Raw genomic sequence first — 26,007 nt, 5'->3', positions numbered from 1 at the left:
TTAAATCAGCACTGGTTGATTTCACCACGAAGCGGCCCTCTGTATTGGGATTCATGGGATTTGTAGTTTTTTAACCGCAGACTATTAAGAGATGTCTGCCAAAGATTATACTGTCAACATCATCACAAACTTATTGTTTTACAATTTTATTTTACAGTTCCTCATTTTGATGTATTTTTGCATGAAATAACATTTGGAACTCATCAGTGTCAGTCAGTTTTGAATGTGTGATGTGTTAAAAACAGGGTCATAAACTGTCATCATCATAGACTTAAAATGCCACACAAGTTGTAAAGATCGCATTTTGAAGTAGGAGATGCTGACTAAATGATTCATATGTTGTTGACCTCATAGATTTCATTCAGGCCCCTTTCAACTGTCCAGTTTTTCACAATTAGTCATGCCTCGTCTCTTAAAAGTGCTGATTCGAAGACACTGTTTATTAGGACATATTTTAAAACTCCCTACCTGATATCATTCTGTGTGGTTGTTTGAAAGAGAGTGTTGCATCAAAGGAGCTGTGCTTTGTGTTAAATTATATTCCTCTTTAATACTTGAGATATTTTCCATCATATGCCGAAACACAGGGACTTTTTTTTCTTTTATTGGCATTTCGTTAATCACACAATTGACATAAGTACATATTGATAATATTGATTGTTGTCATTGTTATAACTTGTGGTACCCATGTATTGTGGGAGAATTAAACACCAGGTTTATAGCATTCTGTATTCAATGTAACATATACATCAACAATGTTAAGTTGCATTCGTATTAGGCATTTTATGTACTATTGCATGAATGGCATTTGTGCAACCTGTGGGATCTATTATGCAGTAGTGGGTGATGTGTGAGGGTTTAGAGTGTTATGCTCATTCGCCCGCAATCACATGAGGAAAGGACCCCATATGTCTTTCGGTCTGGATGCAACAGGCATCATTTCCCAGAAGGCTGTGAGATGTTGCTGACAGAATGTAACATCAAGCATCCAATCTTTAAGCAGGGGAGGTTTCGACCTACCCTATCTCATAGCGATTCTGCGCTTAGCTAGCAGCAGCGTAGCCAGTAGCCTACGGATCTCCACTGGGGCATCCTTGACTTACCTCAGAAGCCTCACTATAGCCCTGAGCTCTATGTGTGTCATGAGTGTTTCACCGGTTGTTTGGAAGACCCCTCTCCAGAATTCAGCTATCTGTGGGCAGTCCCAAGCTAAGTGTAAGAAGGTTGCTTTGTCTTTGTGGCATCTCCAATATTCTGCAGTTGGTCTAGCGCCCATAAAAAACAGCTGTGCAGGTGTTCTGTAGTATTGGTTTAAAAATTTGAAGTGAATTGATCTGAGTTTATAATTTGGGGATAGTTGCTCGAGCTGTGCACAGCAGAAGCGTCATTGCTCTTCTGTGATTAGTGGATTTATTTTGGTGTTGCACTGTTCTCTGTATTGTGGCGTGTGTGCTCAGCTATGCATTTGCATGCATGTGCAATTGGGGGAGGGTCTGTCAGTGGGCGCCGGCGGTCTTATAAACTGTAGCTGGTGATACCTAGCTAGCGTGCTCGGTCGATTGTGCCGTTATCGTTTAGTGGAGGCATTTGTGGTTTTTTAGCCAAGGGTATGGAGGGGGCATATAGTATTTCCATGTGGGCTCTCTCATGCAGACCGTTCCAGGCCTATCTCAGCGTTTGTGATGTCGATGGTATGACGAGGGCATTTGTGAGGCCGGTACAGTGCTCTGTCTAGAGGTGTAGGTCCAGCGATGTCTAGTTCAACCGCCACATGGGGCTGGAAAGGGATTGGATGTATCCAATAATATAGGAATTGCGCTTGTGCGCAGTAATCGTAGAGAGGGAAATCCGGTGCGCCCAGTCCTCCCTGATCTTGTGGAAGCGTGAGCGTTTCCCTGGCAATTCTGGCCTGTCCTCCGGTCCACACTAGAGAAATCATCAACGAGCGCATAGTACTGAAGTATGAGAGGGACGTTTACAAAAATATATAGGAACTTGTGGAGGACCACCATTTTACAGATTGCTATTCATCCCGCTAAAGACATAGGCAGTGTGGACCAAAGTCGAATCTTGCCCTCGAGCCAAGTTATGGCGCGACCCAAGTTCATGTTCCAGAATTCTTGGGTATCCTTACTCAACCAGATTCCCAAGTATTTGACAGGGCCTTCTGCCCAGTGGAGCGGATGGTCAAGTTCAAAGGGGGTGGCGCTATCTGTCAGCCGAAACAGTGTAGATTTCTTCCAGTGTCAGGAGCAAGTTTACCTGGGGGTCGCTAATGTACAAGGTGATATCGCCTGTGTACTGTGATATTATTATCCCTTGGGTAAAGAACACCAAATCCCTTGCTGCGTGATGCTGCCTCAGCCGCGCCGCAAGTGGTTCCATCGCAATTGCAAAGAGTAAGAGGGCTAGGGGGAAACCCTGTTAGGTTCCATGGGTAATGTCGAATGCATTAGATATTTGACTGTTTACACACAGCGGTGGGGTCAGTATATAGCAATTTATTTTTTTGTATGAATAGCGGGCTGAATCTGTCTAGCCAACACCACAAGCAGAAATGGCCACTCCAAGGAGTCGAATGCCTTAGTGGCGTCTAGTAGTGCCGCCACCGCAGGATATTGAGGGTCTATTTAGTCTAGGATCTTGAAGAATGTACGCAGGTTATGTGCAGTCGACCTCTCTGGAATGAAGCCAAACTGGTCCGGTCTGGCTATGAACGGCAATAACGGCTGGACTCTGTTGGCCTGTAGCTTCGCGTATATTTTATTATCCGTGTTTATTAGAGAAAGCGGACGTTATAAGTCGCAAGATTTTGGGTCTTTGTCTGGCTTAAGTGATAGCAGTATGCTTGCTTCCCGAAGTGTAGTGGGTAGTCTGCCATTTTCAACAGATTACTGATTCACAGCCATGACGTGGGGTGCAAGGATCGATGCGTAGCATTTATAAAATGAGGCTGGAAGCCTGTCCACCCCAGGGAACCTGTCATGTCGGTAGACTATTAATAACCTGTCTTATGTCTTTCTCAGTGTAGGGTTCATCCAAATACGTTCTGTGCGCTCTGCCCAACCACAGCAGCTCGATTGACTCGAAGAATGATTTGACGTGTTCGGTCAGGCTAGTGTGTTGTGATGTAAAAAGATCGCAGTAAAACTTTGTGAGATGGTTAATTATCTCCTGTGGGCTTCTGATGGCCTGCTGCATCTCATCCTTCAGTTCTGTAATATAGACTATGGTGCGGGGGGTTTGAGTAGTGATGCTAGTGTTTTCCCAGGCCTGTCGCCCTCACCGTATCTCCTAGCCTGTGTATGTTTACCCAAATAGTGGACCTCTCTCTGCGTCTCCTCTGCATACTCGTCTAATTTACTTCTGATTTGGGGAAAGAGCTCAGGGTTGCTAGATTGAAAGTATTCGATTTCAAGAGCACTGATTTGTGTTTCTAGGCTTTGCAGCATTTGCCAGAGTGCTTTAAGTACTCCAGCTTGCCTAGCTACGCATCTACCGCGAATGACCACCTTGAAGGCTTCCCAGAGAGAGGACTGGGACGATACTGAGCCCTCATTCTGTGAGAAGTACTCAAGGATATCGCTTCTTATTTACTCTTTAAACGCAGCATTCATAAGTGCTCTGGGCGGGAGTTTCTATTGAAAAGCCCGGCCAGGTGTGGTTGTGTTTAGTAAGCGAAACAGGCTGGGTGCGTGATCTGAAAGGGTTCTAGGGAGGTGTTTAATGTCTCTGGTCCATGAAGATGCATCTCTAGATAGAAGCCAGAAGTCAATGCGTGACCAGGCTGAGTGTTGTGCTGTAACACAGGTACAGTCTGTTGTGTCTGAATGCCATTGTCGCCATATGTCTACTAATCCACCCTTGCGTATAATTGTGCTCAGTGCAGTGCTAGCATTGGGGTGTAGTCTGCGAGACGCGCTCCTTCGATCGAGAGAGTCGTCTAGGATTACATTAGTCTCCCACCCATTGTATGCTTGCACAACCTGTCTGTACCACCTTACCTCAAAGCTCGTTAAATTCAGGTGCGTCCAAATTGGGGCCATACACTGCAACCAGCACCACCCGCTCCGCACTGAGCACGCCCTCCGTCGCTGTGTATCTGCCATCTGGGTCAGACAGTGTTTTAATCAGAGTCCAGTGTATGCCCCTACAGATGAGGATCGCAGTGCCCCTAGCATAGTTGGAGTATGCTGCTGAGTACACGTTACCCCAGTATCTGTGTTGGAGCCTAGTGCACACCGTGTTCGGAAGATGCGTTTCCTGAAGAAAACCTATATCTATTTTGTGTCTAGCCAGGTATGCTTGTACTAGTCTGACCTTCCGGTTATCTTTGAGCCCACGTATATTCCATGTGAGACAATTATATGTGGTCATGCTGTAGGTGTGTGCTTATACGTATTGTGATGGCAGTGCTGTGTCTCATTCTCCCAATTCCTTTGTCCCCCAGAGCCTGCAGAGGCCTACCTTGTTGTGTACCGCTTTCTTGTTGGTCGCCATTGGTGTGATGCAAATTATCTGTCTGTGGCTGCCTTTTACCTTTGAAACTACAAACTCCCTTCCCCATAAACCCACCCCACTCACTCCAACCCCCCCAAATAGGTTGAGACAGAGAGACCCACCCAAAAACTAACTTAACAGAACAATTGTAAGTAGACTTAAACATCAAGTCAGAGTAGTTGAACATGTTGGAGTTCTCCACGGGGGCGTGGAGGCACCGGCATACAGCCCAGTTGGGAAACTGGATGGCCGAGTGCTGTGATGAACCGATGCTATACATACATATACAGTGCAAAGTGTGAAAGTGCCCCAATCCTACGGAGATAGGACATGGCCATTGCAGTGTTATGGAAATTAACCTGGTGCACCTGGTTACACATCTAGTGCGAGGTTACTTTCAGTGCCGAGAGTTAGTCATGGTCACTTAAGCCATGGTCTGTAGTTTGCTTTCTGTTGGATCCCGATGTTAGCTTCCTCGTTCCCCCAATGTGTTTGGCATATGTCAAGGCTGATTTTGGATCTGTGAAAAGTGTGTTTTATTGTCATGTGTGACCTTTGACTTGGTGGGATACAGTCGAGCATACGTTATACCAGCCTGATGTAGCACCCGCTTAGCCTGGATAAATTTGTGGTGTGCCGCCTGGACCCCAGGAGTGAAATCTGGATAGAAGCATATATTGTTTCCTTTATAGGAGATCTAGCTGCGTTCCCTGCCACATCTGAGTATAGCGTCTCTATCTCTGTAGTTCAACATTTTTGCCAGAATTGGTCTAGGTCCCAGCAAGTGATGAGCACGCTCTACTATGAACATTTGAGACAACTCTGAGCCAAAAATGTCTTTTAGCAATTCTTCCACATACAGTTCCATCTTACCTGTGGCTGTGGTCTCAGGGATACCTATAATACATACGTCGTTCCTACGGGAGCAGGCCTCCACATCGTCGTTCTTTTCCCTGATGACCGTTGGCACCTTCTCCATATTGAGGAGGTGTTCCTTTTTTGGGGTGGGGGGGGGGGAGATTTAGTTTTATGTAACGCAGACTAGACCCGAAGATATCTGATATCAGAGCGCTTTACATAGCACCAGTTTCGTTACACGAGAACACATTCACATTTTTGTTAGGCATGGGGAGATTAAGTGATTTTCCCAGAATCACAGGATGTTGAGCGTCGTTGCCGAGACTCGAACCTGGTTCCCAAGCTTCGACATCGACCGCTCTAGCCGTAAGGCTACATCCTCTCCCCCAAACGTTTTAAAGAATAACGTTTTTATTTTTTTATTTTTTTTTTACAATGAGTTTTATTTAGCGCGAACTTGACCCGAAGGTATCTGGTATCAGAGCGCTTTACATAGCACCAGTTTCGTTACACAAGGACACATTCATATTTTGTGTTAGGCACGGGGAGATAAAGTGATTTGCCCAGAATCACAGGATGTTCAGTGTCATTGCTGAGACTCGAACCCAGTTCCCCAGATTTGAGGTCGACCGCCCTAGCCATTAGACCAACTCCTCTTCCTTCGTTTCAGCTTGGAATTCATGTGCCTCCACATGTCAGTTTTCACGTTGATCTAACCGCAGTTCGTGCGTATCCACCTGTTTTTTGACCTGGTCCAGTTCGGTAGTAAGGACGTCTAGTTTGGAATCTATATTTTTGAGGCTGGATTTCATTTCTAGTAGTAGGCTGCGCAGGTCATCATTGTCACCACCTGCTTCTTCTGGCGTCGCCTGTTGGGTTTTCTGTGTCACGGTCAGTTTCCAGCTGACGGGTTTGCAGTTTGTTCTCAAGTGTCAATGTAGAGTGCTTTGTGTTTTTCCCCATTGTACGTACCCAGTATGGTTTTCCCATCGGGGGTGGGTGGGAAGGGTGCAGACTCCACTGGTCACACGTGCCTCGAGGTAGCACTACATGACTCTCCAGGCTGCTACGGGGCACACACTGTTTCTGTGTCTGGTTCGTGTGTAGTGGCCACCATGGGGCAGCCGTCCGCTTGGTGCAGTACCGTGCACACAGGATGGTTAGTGTCCAGGAGGCACCGCTGTCCACGAGGAGGGAAGGGCCAACGCAAAAGCATCCAGTAGGCCGATGAGGCCCCAGCCACCACCTTCAGCACCCACCGCGTGCACTGTGCACAATTTCTTCGTCGCGGTTAGGTTACTCTGGAGTATTGGGGCCAGTGCTCTGGTTCCGTATGTGCCCCCCAGCCGTTGCCCATGCAGCGTGTCCTGCTTGTTTGTGTTTGTAGAGTATATGAGTGCGGAATGTAGGATTGCGGGGATGCGCACACTGTTAGCCGCCTCCATCAGATCTCTCCCCCTCCCCCCCCCCCCTCTTAACCTGGGGTGTCCGTACCTGATCTCGGTGTGGCGCACTGCCCTCCAGGATAGTGCTGATAGCAGTTTCTAGGTGCCAGGCTCCATTGCAGCCCCAGCGGCCGGTCCTCGCGCAAACCCCCCCCCCCCCCCCCCCCCGCTCTCCATGTGGGCCACACTCCAACCCCGGGCCACAGGGACTGCGAAATCTGCCGCTGCAGGCCAGTGTTTGCGCATCTCGGTGTTCTGCAGTCGCAGCGTGCATCAGGGAGGCGAGGGGGCCCAGCCCGCAATCCGCTGCCCAACAAACGCCCAGTGGCCTCCGGCACGTCGCAGGCCCTACGGCACGCCCGGGGCAGACTCACGGCCGATCAAGGGGGCCCACCGTTGGTAGTCTCTCACCCCCTTCTCTTTACTTGTTGGTGGCTGCGAGTCTCGCCGGGGAACTCTGCGTACTCCCAAGGCTCTGCTGCGTTGCCGGCTATGCACCGCTCCACCCACCGGGCAAAACGGTAACTCGAGCGGCGGGGCTCTGGCCTGAGCACGAGTCACGCCCAGGCCTGCTCCGTCCCAGCACACCTCAGTCGGATCGGGACCGCCTACATGATTTTCCCTGGGCGCCCCAGGTCCCTGGTTGATGTCCGCTTTGCTTGGTGCCTTAAATACAGACGCTGACTGTATTGACAGCGGCGTGTCAGAGGAGTAGCGCACTCTCTTGTGTCTGCCGTTCACAGGCAAAAGTATTAGCAGTCGCGCTAATTTTTGCCTATAGACGCCAGCTGTATTTACAGCGGACTGTCAGAGGAGTCGCGCTCTATTTTGAATTTGACTTTTGCAAGCACAAATACCAAGGAAACTTTTAAAGGGGACTTTACATCAGAGCCTTATAATTGGACACTGACTGCAGGGACAGCGGCCAGTCATAGGAGTAGAGCCCTGCTCTTTGTTTGAAAGAGCTCTTCAATAGCTTTTTTTCTTGGTGCAATTAACCAGGAAGATTTTACTTGCATAACAGATTCAGTCATGATTAGACATTCCCCATGAAATGTTCATAAGGGTCATACAATAGTTCATTTGATCGTCCTGTAGATGGCCTAACGGATGCGAACACCTACAAGAACGAAACGTCGACAACTGCATCTGTTTCCTTTTTGGTTTGTTTTCTTTAGAAAGCGTTTTCTGTTTTGTTCAGATTCATTGTTCTATTTATGTTTGGAATAGATGGTTGCATTAATGACTGAGGTGTTAACAGTGCAGAATTATTTTGTAAACCTCGGTCATTTTTGTGCTGCTCTAATTCTTTGTACCCTTTCTATTTAGATCACATAAATTTGTTTTTGGATGAATTCACACCAGTTTCATTAGTATCTTTTACATATCTTTTAGGAAAGAATTAACAATTGAATTGTAGATTGTTTAACTGTAGGTTACCGGCTGGACCTGTGCTGCTCTGGCAGTAGACTGCACTGACTGCACATACTGTGCAGCAGTGCTGCCTGTGTACAGTTAAGTTTGCTCAAGAAATGTGAATGGCAGTGGGTCACTTGAGCTGGCCTGGTGCCGGTTCAGCAAGCTACGCTAGTGTGGCTGCATTTATCAATCATTGGATCAATTACAGTCATGTGACTGCACAGCACAGGGTGTGCCCATTTTATTTATTGGCAGAAAGTCACACTAAGTCAATGTCTGAGTGAGGCGGCGAGCGGCAGTTAAGTTTAGTTTACCGCACCTCTGCCGTGTGACTGCACTGCTGCCAGTTTGGTGCCTTCCCTCCTCCTCATGCGCTAATGGCTGCTTTGGAAAAGGAGAGTCACCGATGCAGAAGCAGGATCTGATGTTGATGAAACAAGATGATCTGACTGCCTAAGTTAATTATGGTGCTGCAAGACTAGTTGGACGCTCCTCTCACATAAGTGTGAGTGTATGATTTTCATGACACTGACATGTTCCTTTTGAGTTGTATATTAAGAACATTATAGTTTTAGCAGCTTGAGCCAGCAAGTACTAGCTTTGCTCAGTGCCTTGGGCTGGTGTTGCGGCAGGCTGGGCTGCTCAGCTGGCTAATATTGTAAAAGCATGGTTTGCAAGTCCGCAAATATTCAACTGGTTTACTATTATTAAATTGTATTGTTAGTAATTCATTTCCTATTAGGCTCCTAAGAGACCACTTGCATTTTGAAGAATGATCTGTGCCCAGGTCATGGAAAGGTGACCGGTTTCTATGAAGCCAGCCTGGGCCCGGCTAAGTGGTTTGCTATGTTTCTGGTTACAATAACACAGAGCCTTCGTCTCTGGGTCCAGCCAGCACGTGTCTTACGTGCCATCATAGCCAGCACTTTAATCGTCCTGTGGTGTAACAGCCTAACAGACCTGTGAGTTTAGAGACCCAGGCTAGCCTTCACTCTTATCAGCACTCCGCCTAGTGCAGAGGTATCAGGGCAGAATTTTTTACAATTTTATGTAGCGCAAACTCAACCCAAAGGTATTGAAGCATTATACATGTGCACCAGTTACATTACACAGGCCCACATTCACATTATTTTTTTTCAAACACTAAATTGGAAAGGAACCTTGACTGTAAACACAGTGCCAGGCTGTAAAACTACCTGATTAGGGAAAAAGTAAAGGTAAGAGTCACAAATTGGCAAATCATTTAATACCTCAATCTGTAGAGCAAGCTAGTATAACCAATTCTTTAGGGAACCCTTCTGGTTCCTACAAAGCAAACAACTTTATAGACGCAATGTTCCTGGGATACGGCACCTGACCTACCGGTCCTGAGTGACTAAATCATCAAAGCTACATGCCAGTATCTAATGATTTGAGGTTCTTACCACTGTGTGACTGAGCACGCTAGTGGCAACGTGTAGTCTGCGCTGCTTGGGGCTGGCTCAGCTGAGCTCACTCTGGCGTAGGCTAGAATGTAACCTATTCACCCGACCCTGGCATGGCACCAGCACTGACTGACTGGTGTAAATCGGTAGTTGTGTTGGAGATTAAGGCTGAGCGTCTAGGAACATGGCTGCTGTTGTCCACTTGGGGTGTCTGGCTCCCGGGGTAACTCACATGGGGCATTATCATTTCTCCGTCTTAGTTCCATATAGGAATGTGAGCTTGAATGCACCTCCCTGCAAGGTAGCGGCTCAGGATTGCCATGATAACAGAACACGGCATGAAGCCAGCAACGTCTAAACTTCAACACCCGTCCTGCTTAGGGAAAACTAGACCACAGCTCCCAGCATGCCTTTGGCCACACAGGCCTGGAAATATCTCACTTTTGCAGGTGTTGCATGTTTGAAATCAAAGAGGTCAACAACTACAGCAGTGAGGTGGCGCATGTAGAGTTCCGGTACAGTGTGGTGGGAGGGTGGGGGGGACATACTGTTTGTGTTGGTTCGTGCAGGGGCGACTCAGCAAAGTTTTATCAGTTCATGCAGAGGGAGGTTGAGGCAGCTGGTTCTGCTTAAGTCCACACATGGGAAATCTATCCAGTTTTTGTGGGGGAGTGGGGTGAAGGGGTGTTATGGAACATGAGGCTCATTTGCAGGCAGTATGGCCTCTCACATCCTGTTTGGTACTGTCAGACTCTACAGTGGCCTTCTATTTCTGGTGTTTTGCGGAAGTTTTAAAATCTTCTTAGAGTTTCTCGTTGCTCAAATGGATGTAATTTCTGGTATTTATGTCTTCATTGCTTGATTTTGCTTGCAAGAAAGTGTCATTCATTATTACACTGAAATTATGAACCTGTCCCACTCAAGCAATCTGAAACCTTTGCAGCTATGTTAGTGTAGTGTGAACCCATAAGGGACTCCAAAAGAGGAGCTCTTAAATATGCTGTGAAGACTCCTAGCTTTGCAATTCTCCTAAAAGCGACCTGTGTCAAGGCATTCTTCAGCGTCTGTAGCAGTGATGCTGAAGATCTTGATGTCATAGACCCAATCGTTAAGAAAGCCTCCATTGAGTTCAGCCTCTCTATCAACATTATTAATATCCTCAATATCGAAGTCTAAATACTGACTTGCTTTCTTCTCAGATTCTACTTAGAGCTTGTCCCCTAGAACTAAACCAAAATATCTGATAGAGACTTCTAGCTCTGGGCCCCACAGATTCGGCAGGTGCCCCCCACTGAATTCCAGCTGGCAGTTCCTCCTTCTGTGCCACTCGGGCACCTTGGATCCAGTTCTGGATTCATTTGCAATACCGTGACCTTCCCCAGTGCCCGTTCCTGTGACGTCGTTCCCTGCACTGCTGACGCCCCACAATGATGCCGACCTCACCGTCATACCTGACTCCCAATATTGAGTCGGATCTGCATCGCCCGAAGGTGTCGCCGGCTGGAACTTGACCTTCCAAGTCAGGCAGAGCGCTCTTTTTTTGATTGGCCCTCTGGGGAGTACAATTGGGGGGGATCAGAAGATCATTATGGCTACCACAACCTCTTTGAAGAACCCAAGACAACTGGTATGAGGGACTTGCGGATGCCAGTGGTTTGGATACCTCCACAGACACTGACTTAGTCTCTCCTCTCTCCTCCTAGGTGGTTACGCAGGAAGGGGCTTCCTTTTACATGGTGCTGAGGAGGGCGGCTGAAGTGCTGGGCCTTACGCTGTCCCCTGTGGTAGTCCAGACAAGCGTTTTGACAGAGGAGCTTCAGCCAGGAGCTGTCCCCACAGAACCTTTCATGCCTTTTAATGAAGCCCTCACATATGTCCGGCTCAAGGCATGGGCCAAGCCCTCCACAGGGGCGCCTATGCAGAGTACAATTGCCACTGCCATTTCCCCACTCCTGGAGATAAAACTTTCCTCACCCAGCATACCACTCTTGAGAGCCTACTTGTCCATGCCTCCACCTCTAAACATAACACTGGCTTGTTCCTTACCACTCCATCGGATAGGGAATCCAACAGGATGGATACCTTTGCAAGAGAATGTTCTCAGCTGCTAGCCTTGCACTGCGGTCAGTGAACACAATGACTTTTGGGCAAATATATCCCCCCAGTTTGGGATTTGGTTGTGACCCATGGTCATGGAGATTTCGACAGAGGACGAGGGAAAATTAATTATTTAATTTTCCATCGTAGTCGTCTGTCGATTCCCCGGCACCACTGCTCTTACCAGCACGAACCACGGCTGCTGGATGATAGCACTGGACTTGCAGTATGCCTTTTTTCCACATACCAGTCCTACCTGGCCACAGGTGTAACCTGTGCTTCATTGTGAACCACGAGCATTGTCACTTTGCTGTGCTTCATTTTGGCCTTACCAGTGGCACTTGTGTATTCATCAAGGTGATGGCCTTTGTTGCAACCCATCTCTAAATGTCAGGGGTTCCAGTCTTCCCTTACCTCGGCGATTGGCTGTTGAAGGCCAGCTTTCCCCAGGCAGTTGTCTCTCTGCTCCAGTCTATGGCAGACCTGTTGCACTCACTGGGGTTCACTATCAATGTGCCGAAGTCACACCTGGCTCCCTCTGACACTCCCCTTTATTCTGGACACAGTTTGGTTTCGTGCCTTTCCCCCAGGAAAGAGTGTCTAGGATATTCAGGCTATTATTCCAAACTTTTCATCCTGTCCTGAATTTTAGTGAGGTTGATGCTGAGGCTGCTGGGACTGATGGCCTCCTGCATCCTGCTGGTTGAGCATGCCAGGTGGCATACATGGGCTCTGTAGTGGGATCTGAAGTCTCGGTCGGCCCAGCATCAAGGTGACCTCACCGACCATGTTCGGATTTAGGAGGAGACTGAAAGACCTGCAGTGAAGCGAACTGGACCTCGATTGGGTCAGTGGCAGGCCCCTCTCCCGTCCCCACTTCGAGCTGACAGTGGTGACCAATGCATCACGTCTGGGTTGGGCTTCCATCTGGGAGAGGTAAAGATTAGACCCTTCTGGTCTCCGGCGGAGTCCCAGCTCCACTTGAAGCTTCTGGATCTGAGGGCCATCCACTTGGCGCTGAAAGTCTTCCTTCCTTCTGTTGTGCCTCTTGAAATGGCTGAACCACCAAAGTATCTTCCTGGTGGTAAACCACCCGGCAGGATCATTGAATGGCAGGACGGGCTAGCTCAGCCATCGGCGCCTAGTGGATTACGAATGGCAGCTCCATCCAGAGGAGGGGCAAGGTTGCTTCCACGCATTAAGAGAACCTTAGCTCGATCTGTTCGCCACCGCTGACAATATGCAGTGTCCGCTCTTGTGAGCATTGAGGTTTCCAAGGAGTCTCCCACTAGGACTCCTGTATGCCTTTCTGCCAATATCTGCCCTGAGTTCCTCAAGTATATCAGGACGGTCCTGGCCCGTAATCCTTGTGGCTCCAAATTGGGCACAGAGAGTTTCGTAATCAGAATTCCTGGGCTTGAGCAGGTGTCCTATGATCAGGCTGCCCCTCCAATAGGACCTGTTGCTGCAACAAGGCAGGGTTCTACACCCGAGCTGTCACAATCTCCAGCTTCATGCTTGGAGATTGAGCGCCGACAGCTGAACACCTTTGATCATCTCCAGAGGTGAGGTGACGTCTTGCAGCCAGGCGTCCCTTGACAAAAACTGCACATGCCTGTCGTTGGGACAAGTTTGTGGCTTTGTGCGGTGCTCACCAGATTGAGCCCCTCCAGGCCAAACTGTGTGGAATTTTGTTCTCTCTCTCGCCTGGCAAGGCTTTGGGTACAGTTAATGGTTATCTTTCGGCCTTATTACGATTGCCTGATCAGCCCTCTTTGTTTAAAACACCGGTTGGGATGCAGTTTTTTAAAGGACTGCAACACCTGTTTCCCCCTTCTCCTTTTGTCATGCCTCAATGGGACCTTAGTCTGGTCTGGACTTACCTGGTGTCCACTTCATTCAAGCCGCTTCCCAGCTATCCCCTATGGCTCCTTACTGTAAAGATTATGTTTCTCATTGCCATCACCTCAGCATGGTGTGTGAGTGAGCTTCAGGCTCTGTCCACCATCCTCTCCTTTCTTACCAGACAAACTGGTTCTGCAGACAGACATCCTTCCTGCCAAAAGTTGAGATGTCATTCCACATCAGTCAAACTTTCGCTCTGCCGGCATTCTGTGCTCCACCTCACCCCTCTAAGGAGGAGGAGAGAATTTGTTGCTTTGACCCCAAGGGAGTGCTGAGCCTTTACATAGATCACACCAAAGACCACCCAGCACTTTGCGGGGTTCTCTAGAGCAAAAGATCAAGGCAGTATAAAAGAGAACCATCCCCTGTTGGACTGTGCTCTGCATCAAGATCTGCAACGCATTGGCCAAAAAGCAGCCTCCGGAAGGACAGTGTGCTCCTTCTACAAAGGCCAAAGCTGCTACCATTGTATTGGCATGGGAGTCCCTGTCCTATACATTAGTCAGGTGGTTACGTGGGCGGTCTTTCACATGTTCATGAAACATTATTGCTTGGAGAGTCTGGTACGTTGGGACGGGCATTGTGCCTGCTTGGTCCTGCAGGACTTTCTGATTCGAGTCCATTCACAGACCCACTGATGAATTGGTTTTGCTTTAGTATCTATTCAAAAGTTTAGGAATCTGTGACTACAAGTCTCTATCAGAAGAATAAGTTACTAACCTTTGGTAACGCTCTTTCTGGTAGACATCATCTAGCTGCAGATTCGTCACCGCCCCTTGCATTCTCCCCATTCAGTGTTGGGTACCATCCATTAATAAAATAGTAAGTCTGTACACTGTCTACCAATTTGCTTTGAAGCTCTGTGTCTGGAGGCGCAGACAGTCTCGAAAGCAACTAACCTAAAGGTACTGGAGTGGATCCTATATAAGCCTGGAACATCATTTCCAGAGCGGAACAGCGTCAGTGTGGCCCCGCAAAGCGCCATCTTCCTGCATGCAGAGGTACTACTGAAAAGATTCTGAATCTAGTATGAAGCCATGGGAATATTCGGAAGTCGAGGAATTTGCTTCTGGATGGTCTCTACCAGAAAGAGCATTACTGAAGGTAAGTAACTTGTTTAACTGGTATCAAACCGAATGAACAACATCAATCAAAGAAATTGCTCTTCAGTTGATCACTGCTTTTTGGTACGAATACAAATGTATGATGAACTTTACAAAATTAAAACTGAAGTAGAAGTACAAAAACACTGATGGTCCCAAAAGGAAAAGAGATTTTCAGAAATACTGATTGAAATCAAGGGAGCAAAGGTACATTCTCCCTTTGGGAAGCAAGAGCATCGGTTTTGCCATTTAAAAATATATAGTGGTATGAGACAACCCAGCATGCCGAGCAGGTGAGGATTTTTCTGCAGCTGCAGGGAAACCACATCAACAAGCATGGACTCCACCCTTCTACCTCTTATGCCAACTACTCTGGTGGAGAGGTAGCATGGTTTATTTTCAGCGTGAAAAACGTTAAATGACAGATGTGTGCTAAATATTCTGCAAATTGCTATGGGGCTATTACTTTGTCTCAAAAGGAAAAGTGATTTACACTTGTTTCTTTTTGGTGCGAAAAGCTTAGAAGCAGGAGTCCAGACACATTTGTGATCTCGAGGAAGTGGACTAATGATTCAGAAAAGATCCGAATGCTGGCCCTCAATCGGATCTTTCCCCATTTCCAGATGGGATTAGACAGTGCCCCCTGTTGTGTAAAAACTTTGCAAGTTTTTATGCTTCATTCTAGGCCTTGCTTAGTTCAATACGAAGTACTGCCTTTCGGTCTCAAGTAACTGCACAAACCTTATCAATGTGCATAGTAATAGGGATTCTTCAGTCTAATCCTCATTGCAGTACATGCCAGAATTTTCTCTGCTATGCTTCATGGCGTCCTCATCCTCAAAGGCCCAAACATGGGGCTACTTATGAGTCCTATTCAAAAATGCGTGGAGGATAAGTATTCTCGTTTGAAGAGGACCAGGAAGACAAACTGCAGATGGCTTGGTAGGAGTGATTCAGTCCTTTGTGCTCCCGGAAGCATTTGCTTGTAGCTGTTCTCTTCAATCACGCCCTCCATCTCAAAGAATAGTAATAGATTCTTGTGTGGTGGGTTGAGTGATCCCCATTCACTCTGATCGGATCCTTGGCACATGGTTGTCGAAGGAGAAATCATACCACATCAATGTGCTGGAGCTTAGGTCAGATCTGGTGCTAAAAACCTTTCAATCGCGGTTCAGATAATTCAGTTTGGATTCATACAGACAACACAATCATTGTATATTATTTGAACAAACAAGATACATAAGATCCAGAGCAGAAGTTTCAGCAAAATCATAGATTGGCCCTAAACAGTGATGTTCTGCTTAACATTTTTCAAGCTTGATCTTTCCGCAAATCAAATTGCTTGCAAGTAACTAAAAAATAATTATCCATCGAGTTTTCCCATGAACCAATATTCAGGGTCAATGATGCCGTTGTTCAGTACTCTGTCTTGTGTCTGTTACTTTCCATTGATCCAGCGGATTCCAAACAGCCAGCATGCTCAGGAGGTGCAGAGCAAAGGTTGTCCTATTCTCTTCGGAGGGACTCTGCCATTGGTTGTATCTAAAGCTTTTAGCACGTGTCAGAAAGACCTCACAGGAGGTAGTTGTGCAGCTAACACCCCAGACTATGGTCTTTGAACATGGCAGCCTTGCCTCTGAAGTGTTGTCATTCAGCCATCTGAGGTTGAATCTGAGGTGCATGGAGATTCTAACAAAAGCGATGGCTGTAAGAAACTGACTATATATATATATATATATATATATATATATATATATATATATATATATATATATATATATATGCACCAAAGTGAGGTACAGTGTGTATAGAGTCCAAGGGTTATAATTTCCACTGCAATTTTGAACTGTGTTTACACAAGTACTTTAGAGCGTAAGGTTCTATCTAGGTTAAAGTTAGATAGAACCTTACGCTCTAAAGTGGTAGCTTGGTCCAGCTGTAAGGTAGTATCAGAGGACAGTGTTAAGCATTTGATGTACACACTCAGTCAGCACATGAATTCAAATACTCAAGAACTGAACTCTAGGCCAATTGTTTTTGTATAACAAAATATACTGTTGTTTTATTTCTAGAACCAAGCAAGCCTGGTACAGGTAAGCATAAAAATACTTTGCAGTAATAAATTACTTGTGTAAACACAGTTCAAAATTGCAGTGGAAATTATACTGGTTTTGGTTTACAATTAAGGAAGCAGATTGCAACACTTAGAAGGTATAGTACATTCGAATGAATGGGCTTTTTCAATAATTGCAAGTAAGTAACTTTTACGATACTTTTTCTAACTCAGTGCTGGATGCCTAGATTCAGCACTGGGACATTTCCTGAAAACAGTTGAAAAAATGCATTTAGGTTATTGTTACGATTTTTAAAGAATATATCAAGTTTTCAAAGCTACAGTTGTTTTTTCGAAAGAAAATTGTCAATGTTATTCGATGGAAGAAAAACAGGTTATCGGTTTGCAGGTAAGTAAACGACTGGGAGTTAAGGGTCTGGGGTTAGATTCGGGGGTCCCCCAGGGTCAGTGATGCACTGTTGTTGCACCCTCAGCGGCACTAGGGCGGCCGGGTGCAGAGTGTTGAGGCCCAATGTTATCCTATGGAGGATAGGCGGTCTCCGGTTGGTGGCTGCTGGCTAGCAGGCCACACGGCTGTGGGAGCAAAGCTCCTAGGGTTTAGGTCAAGGCAAAGGGGGAAACAAGTAGGCACCAAAAGTGCACCCTCAGCAGCACTGGGGCAGCCGGGTGCAGAGTGCTGTTTCGATATCGGGTGCCCTGTGGTTTTCTATGGAGATCATCCGGTTTGAAGAAATGCTGCAGGCTCGGGGACGAAGACGTTTTGGGTGCAACCACCACTTCGAGGGGTAAGTTGGGATGTCGTGAGTTGATTAGGCACCTCTGGTTTGGGCACACAAGGCCGTGGGGCGTCTGGTGCAGGGGTGCCTTTTTGTGTCGGATTTTCTTACCTGCTGTGGTCGCGGTAGGGGGTTCTTCTGGTTTGAGGCTGCAGGCGTCGACTGGAGGCTTGAGGTCTCCGGATCTCTGGTCAGGATCGCTGGGTGGACCGCCTCGTGGTGTTGGTTTGTTCGGGCCAGGGTCGGTGGGAGCAGAGTGTGCTAGATTTGCGGTATCTGGCTGGCACCAGAAGCTGCAGTTTAAACACGTCCGGTGTTCTCGGGAGATAGAGTCCTTGAAGTGAAAGTAAGTAGGTCCTCCGGGGTTTGTGAGGTTGCTGGCTGCAGGACACGCTGGGATTTCGCAGGAGCAGGTTCGAGGGGAGACGAGCCTGTAGGGCTGGGGCCAAGTCAGTGGGCGTCGTCCTCTTGCTAGCTGTGCACGGCTCTTCGGTCCTTCTTATCTTGTGGTTTCTTAATCTGAGGAAGCACGGTTCAGGATCCCCCCTAAATACTAAATTTAGGGGCGTTACAGGTAGGTAAAGGGTAAGGACCAATGGGTCCCTTCCCTGGGGTGGGTACACCCCCTATTCTGCCACTCTCCTGTGGGAGGGGGGGCAGGAGTATGGTTGGCTGGGTCCCCCCCATCCTCAAGATGGCGGGGGCTCGAGATTGTGCTTCACTTTGCCTCCCCCACCTGAGGGGTGGAGTTGGCAGAGGTGGGCACACCTCCTTTCCTCACTTGTTTTTCCCGCCGGTTCTCCCGCCCAAGTGGAGGGGGGGGGAACCAGTGGAGACCAGTTGCTGAAAGCAGCAATTGCTCTGGAGAGGCTCACAAAGGCGGCATGCCTTTTAAGCTTCTCCTTCGTGAACCCTGCCCATCCTGGGGGAGGAGGCTTGGTACCTCATCCCAGGATGTGCATTGTTTCAGGCCCCCGAGAGCAGCAAGCTCGCTCTACGCAGTGGTCCAGAAACATGTCTGGTGGTGGCAGCCTATGCAGCCACTCAGTCAGGTCACTAGGAGTTGGTCGAGTTTCAGGGGGCATCTCTAAGATGCCCTCTGTGGTGCATTTTACATTAAATCCCACACTGGCATCAGTGTGGGTTTAATGTGCTGAGAAGTTTGATACCAAACTTCCCAGTCTTCAGTGTAGCCATTATGGTGCTGTGGGGTTCGTAATGACAAACTCCCAGCACCATATACTCTTAATGGCAGCACTGCACTTACAGTGCCCAGGAATGGACTTGGGCACTGTAGGGGTACAGGGCTCATGCTCCTGTACCCTCACCACTGGCATAGGGCACCCAGCTAGAAGGGTGACTGATGTATGCCAGGGCAGTGGTTTGTGAGCATGTCACACAGGGATGTGTGCCATGTCAACTCTTCACTTTGTTCCGCAACAAGGCACTCAGTCTGCAAAGGCAGTGTGAGAGTGTCAGGGTACAGGGCCTCTGAGAGTGGCACAATAAGTGCTGCGGCCCTTAGAGGCCTTCTCTGGTCTCAGTGCCCTGGTTACCTGTGGTACCATTTACCAGGGGCTGACATGTGGCCAGAGATGCCAATTGGGGTTAGGCTTCAATGCAGTATAGGGAAGGAACATAGGCCCTGGGTACCTGATTAGCAGGAGCCCAGGGCACACTCAGTCAAAGAACATCAGCAATTCAGCAAAAAGTGGGGGCCTACCATGCAAGAAAGAGGTCACTTTCTCACAAAGCCTCTTTGACAGTGGCGTTCGAGGGTTTAAAGTGGAACGATGCTGCCTCTGCGGCATATGAAATTTATTGAATCCACTAGGTGTCCGAAGGAAGCAGTTCAGGCATATCTGCTGCAGCTAGCACAATCTGGCATCCAGTACTACTCCTAAAAGATGCTACAAGTTACAAAAAGAGTATTTCAAAGGTGTCTTTTTAACCATACCAGCGGTGTAGGGTTTGCTCAAAGATATTAAGATTGTTCCATTGCACGCCCATTTGGAAAACAATCTCCCCAATTGCTAAAAGTTGTTCTCTCCAGATTTATGGTCGCTTCTTTTGAGCTCTTGTAGTTAGCATCTCTGTGACCCCTATCTTGGAAAGCTGCATTCCACTGCCCATTTTGTTAACAGTTAAAGAATGTTTGGTTTAAGCAGTATATTTGTGTGAAACCCAGCACAATTTTTCCTTAAACAAGGGTGGTTAGGGGGACTTGCCGACCGTTCTTCTTGCCAAAAGAAGTCTTATTTTCATGTTGATCGATTATTTTCTCATCTAACTTTCTTTCAAAATCCAACCTATCCAGAGTCGGTACACTGGATGCAATGAAGACGCTCCGTTTCTGTATTACCTGCAAACACAGACCTAGACAAATGCACCCTCTTGCATACCTATTGCCCTGCATAAGCCCATTCTATGCCACACCTCTTGTCTTTACCAGTTCTTGCTTCTTTTCATTGCAAATCAGTAGTACTATAGATCTCGATTACGTGTTGCAAAGTGCTGGCCGGCGTCAAACACCGCGCCTATAATTACTGGTATTGGGCGGTATGAACCCACCAGTGCACTACGATTCTGGGCTAAACCTCACGGAATTGATTACCGCATATCGGTTTTATTGGGTGGATGGCTGCACGCAGGGCTTTAAGTGGGCCGGGTCTGTCCGGGTCTGAGCACCGGCAGTTTTTTTTGGGGGCCCTCGAAACGGGTCTCTATCGGGCTCTATTTTCGTGGCTACTAAAGGTAGTCCGTTCTTTATTTTTTTTTTTTTCGGACCCGTTTTGAGGGCCCAAAAAAAAACTGCCGGTGCTCAGACTCTGCCCACTGTTGCTGCACTCATGGGCGTAGGAAGTGTGGGGGACGCGGGGATATATCCCCCCAAATTTTGGAGTGGGGGGGACACGGGGGACAAGGGTGAGGGGGACGAGGGGACACAGGAATTTCCCCTCTCCCTTCTGTTATCACAGGGCCATTAGCACGTGAAAGCGCTACCTAATGGCCCTGCACTTGACCTGCCTGGAGTCAGAGGCCACCCGCCCTCTGCCTTTTGTTATGCTGCAGGAAGGCTCAGCCGTTCTGGGAAGGGCAGAGAACGGAGAAAAAATAAACGCTGTCTCTTTTCCTTCATGGCAAGGACCGTGTCCACTACTGCTGATCTGCCTCTGGCGGCTGCCCTCCTCTCTTTATTCCTCCACCTCTTTCTGTCTCTGTCTCGCTCCTGCTTACGTGCGGATTTCAAGGGGCAGCTCTTAAGGTACTCTCTCTTGCTTCTCCTTTTCTTTATTTGTTCCCCTGTGAAATTGATCCAAAAAAGGCTGAACACTTTGGCTGTAAATGTCCTCATTTTCTGACCGTTTTCGATTGAAAAGAAAAACCTCGGAATGGAGAGAAAAAATAGTTAAATACCTAAATAAAGCAATACAGAGTGGACAGCAGACAGGCCAGACTGTTATTTACACCCACACACATTAGCGTCACTTTACAGAGTTTGCCAGTGAAAGCGCTAGTTTCTTTTTATCTTCTTTCTTTGAACAACATTGTTTTCCCAGGGTGGGTAAGTGCGCCATTCCTAAAGGGACTGCAATACCTGGTTGATGGAAAGAGTGGAAACGTTTAATATGATCGTTTCCAACTTTTTAATTATTTTAGCTTATAAAATGCGGCTCTGTGTTTGGGGATGTGGTCTTTTTTAAACCAAACTGCATACATTTTGAAAGGATATAAGCAATGGACATTGAAAGGGGTCCCTTCCTGGTCCAGTAGCCATGTCTTGAACTTTTCAGGCAAAATCACTTACTGATTTCTGAATAATGAGTTTAAAACCGTTAATGTAACCATGTTTTTTTCTGATTACAGTTCGCATGCTTTGCTTATTCATGCATTCCCTGTGAGTGTTTGCTTTTTCCAGGGTGTTATTCCTTTTTTTTCAGGCAGCATTTTACTGTTGCTTAGTGCATAATTTGAATTTAGTCGCAGCACAATTGAGTTGTGCTGAAGGCAGTGCGAGTTTCTCTCAGTGGGGCAGTAGGGTGTTCAGTGTGGGAGAGAATGTGGCACTCTGGCCAGAGCTGCTGAATCTGGAACTGGAGAACCATGTTCAGACCTTCATGACCAGTTCACCATACCACACTCCTGACAGAGCTTATTCCGATGCTACACCTTAGAAGGCCCGATAGACCTTAGAAGCCCAGGTGTCTTAGCACCTGCAGGTGGACCTGTCCACCACAATCCATACTGCAGTTCAATTCCAGTCTTACGGGCAGGCATATGAAGAAGCACATCCTAGATCGACAGTGAATCTGTCACTGAGGTCACAAGACCCTTGAGGCCAGTCCACCTCACCCATTGGTACCTCCATTGGCCTTTTCCAGCACTAGCAGTGCAACTTGCCAGGGGTTGGCAATGTAGGATTTGCATGCACACCAAACTTAGGGGGTGATTATAATGGCTGTGGGACCACCACGTCACCCCGTCGGTGGCGGTCCCACCGCCATTGGTGACTGCGTCACAGCCCGCCATATTACAATGGCGGGTGGTTACCTGGCGGTCGGACAGACCAACCACCACGCACCCGACGGGCTTCTTGAGCCCGCCGGTGTGGTGGAGGGGCTCGTGGTTCCTACAATGCTGGTGGTGCCTACCATGCACTGCAGCAGGAATTACGATGTCCCTTAGCCGCCAGCTTATCAATGGTGGTTCACCTGCCATGGAAATGCTGGCGAAAGGGACATTGGGGGCCCGTAGCAGGCCCCTTTACCCCTGGCCCTCAGACATGGGTCCTGGGGGGCATCTATGATGCCCCACAACATATCACTGAACCATGTGGCAGGCACCGATATATTTAACATGTTCCTTTTTTTTTACTTTGCGGCGGATGATGCAGCCAGCAGCACCTGCTGCAATGTAAAAGATAGGCACCGCGAACACCGTAGTGGCAGTCGCATTGTAATGCCTATCGTGGGGCCTCCACCTTGAAGGCCAGCGGTCCCATTCCCCGATTCGATGGCGGTGGTACTGAAGTCCATTTGGACTGAGCTGAAAAAGTATAAGATTCATAAACTGTAATTTTACAAAAATTAATGTCACATCTAGCATGAATTGAATTTAACAAAAGAAAATTGTGTGTGTCCTCCTACTAAAATATTGACAGGAGTTAAAGTATATAATTATGGACTACAGCCATGTGACAGATAAAGGTCACAGTTAAGAAATCCTCAATTTATGTCATCTGGCCGTGTGTGAAAGAAAATGGAAAAATCTTCATGCCCATGGATAAAACTCAATGGTCCTCCATTTGAAACATTTGACCCAAAGCTGTATGTAAAGAGTTGGCTTGCAAAAGGTAGAAGGTCTGCTGAAGAAAATTGTTGTGAGAAACCCCAGCAAAACAAACACACTGAATATCTTCGAGGGTTTTGGGGAATCCTGCAATAGATTTCTAAGTAATATAAATATTCTTTACATGTTTTTTAAAGTGTTTGGTATTTTTATGGGTTATACTTAATAAATATACCTTTTTGCCTATTTTATTATCCTTTGCTGGATGCGACTTCATGATTTTCTTAAGCACACAGTGCTAGTTATTTTGATTTAGACCACGCCCCTACTCGGATAGGCCACGCCCCTTCAAGACATTAACCACGCCCCTTTTAGAGCACCCCCAGTTTTTTTCCCCACTTAAAGCACTGGCTGCACGGAATTCCCGCTTCCATGAGGTTTAACACTTCCATTTACCACCTGCTCCGGGCAGTGGCAAGAGTGAGGACAGTGGGGCACAATGGGGTGCTGTGGGTGTCCGCTAACCTGTCCGCCTATGCACTGCGGATGGGTCAATCCGTGCACACCCCCCCCCCCCCCCCCCCCCCCTCCGCCCCCGTAATAGGGGCTCGGGTGCGGACCCGATGGTTTACACGCTTTATCGGGCAGGTTTTTCACCTCATAAAATCGGCCCGGTTTTCCCTAACACCGACCCATATTTAAGCAGCCCGGGAGGGGTAAATACCACTCGTACTCCGCGGCCTGTATTCATTTGCTGTGGAAGTAAAAGTGAGAGAACCTGGGAAGTCAAAACAAGTCACGCACTGCCCTCTTATGGCAACTTGTAAGATCTACTTCAATCAAGAGGCTTCACCTTTAATGAAGCCATCACTCGTAGCTCTGATAGTACTTGTTTGTGTAATTTAGTTAATATTAAATGTAAAGTGTTTTTTATTCTTTTGTGAAGCAGAGAAACTTAACTCTTTAAAAATTGCTTTTTATCACTCATTAAAACGAGTAAACTATTCTTAGCGCAAAATTAGTGAACATATTATAAATAACGTTTTATTTATGTTTGGTTTCTTGTTAAAATAAAACACAAACGAACTTCAATTATTACAGCCTTTGGTTGGGCTCATAAAAGATTGACGCAGTTGAGGGCATTTACGTGACGTTTTAATCTCTTTTTAAAGTGTTCCGGGGTCCTGCAGAAAAATCGGACAATTAGATGTTTAGGTTTTCAATGAAGATCCCCATGATGGAGAACTAAAATTGTAAGCAAGAAACTTGTTCTTGTGGATACTTGATGCCAGAGGCTGGGCATTGCGTAGTTAGTGGTTCTGGTCAGTCTGCGATGAGTCTCTTTCCAACATGACTTCCAGGTGCCCAGGCTAGGGAACAAGGCATGTGTAAACAATTAAGCCATTCTACGACGTACTCCTTAAACCAAACCTCAGCAAAGACCTACCTACCTTTTTAGTTGCTTCATAAATGCTGCCGTGTGACCTAGTGTACAATCCAGAAATGAAGTTTAAAGGTGCAGTTTTTGCCTCCAGGAGTGTGATGGCTGGGCTTTAACCAAATATTCTTCTGATTGGACGGCACACTTTGTTTTGTGTGTCCTCACCCCCCATGCTTGCCCCTCCATGTTGCAGTCTTAGTCTTAACCGGGTGCTGAATACACTCCCAACGTGGGGGCGGTTACTGAAATGTCATAATAGCTATTTCTCAGATGTTGGTCTCCTTTTCAGGTCTCCCTAGCGTTGCAGCGCACATGCGCACTCCCTCTGCAAGGCTTCTTGTAGTTGGGATTTTCTGGAAGTTCAGTTTAAGCCCCGCCCATCTTTCTTATTGGCTAGCGTCATAGTTTATGTTAAACGCTGGCCTCCGATTGAAAGTGAGGCTTTTTTGTTACTGCCCTGTCTCCTTCTGCGACGGCCTGTCCGGACTGGATCGTTTGCTTGCGGCGATGACACTGTCTCCTTCATTACTCGGTGTAGGTCCTTTTTTTTCATTAAAGTGAAAGCGTGATGGCGACCGCTTGTTTTAGTTTGTAAGCCCTCTTTTCTTTAAAGGGTTTCTGCCCGCTTTCACTTTCAAACACGGCATGCTTTAACTTTTCTTTAATGGGTTTCTGTCCGCTTTCACTTTCAAACATAGCATGCTTTAACTTTTCTTTAATGGGTTTCTGCCTGCTTTCACTTTCAAACACGGCATTCTTTAACTTAACTTTAGCGGCCGCACCCCACAGGATGTTAAGCGTCCCGGCTGAGACTCGAACCCGGTTCCCCAGCATTGAGGTCGACCTGGGAAGTTCCTTGTGCCTCTAGTGAGTCTTGCAGTTGCACGAAGGACCGTTTCAGTGGAGATGCCCTGTGACGGGTTCTAGACAGGTTGGTGATAACATTTTCCTGTACGAACAGTTGCCATCTTGGAGTGGGAGACGTTCGATTGTTTTGATGAGTCTTAGCTGGTGAGCAGCACCTTTTATTATCCATGTTCGGTTTGTTGTTTTATATGAAGCCCACAGTGGTGCCACTCTGATCACCTACGAGCAAAGACCTGCTACTTCCGGGTGTGTAAAACATGTGTTTACAATATTAATCTTGGCATAGGACTGATTATGAGAAATTAAGGAACTGACCTATAAACACAACTGAGACTGCAAAAGAGCATTTTGCGATTTATAAACATCCTATTGCGAGTCAGATTTACAAAACTGGTTTTGTGACTCATTTCGAATTACAGATAGGAGGGAGCATGAAAGGGGCTCTCCTAATTAAGAGTAACAATCAAATGAATGAATGGTTTGTGAATGCAGTTGCAAACCGTTGAACAGACAACAGTGTTGCTGGCGGCAAGAATCAACAAGCATTTGCAATGCAATAGGTGTCGTTAAGCTATTGCCATTATAAATGACAATGTATTTTATGTATGTTTTAAAAACCAAAACTTTACAAAAGGCATTGTCATTTACAATGCCAATAGCTCAAACTAGCGTAAATGCGAGACCTATTGCATTGCAAATGCTTGTTGAGCTGGGAGCTCAGACAGGAAAGCCATCATTAGCATATTAGAAGTAGCTCTAGTGGTCTGAGATGTCTTTCTTCAGGCCCTCTGGGTGGATCTGCCAGTCCA

General features: G+C 47.1%; 1 protein-coding gene across 5 annotated transcripts in view; it reads left to right on the top strand.

Moving 5' to 3' along the window:
• The window catches only part of SUCO (SUN domain containing ossification factor), a 580,289-nt gene that overhangs the window by 508,208 nt on the left and 46,074 nt on the right, over positions 1–26,007 (top strand). The gene's annotated exons all lie outside the window — the stretch shown is intronic.

Source organism: Triturus cristatus, chromosome 4_2 (assembly GCF_964204655.1).
Source record: "Triturus cristatus chromosome 4_2, aTriCri1.1, whole genome shotgun sequence".
Lineage (NCBI taxonomy): Eukaryota > Metazoa > Chordata > Amphibia > Caudata > Salamandridae > Triturus > Triturus cristatus.
This window is presented reverse-complemented; position numbering and strand designations above follow the sequence as displayed.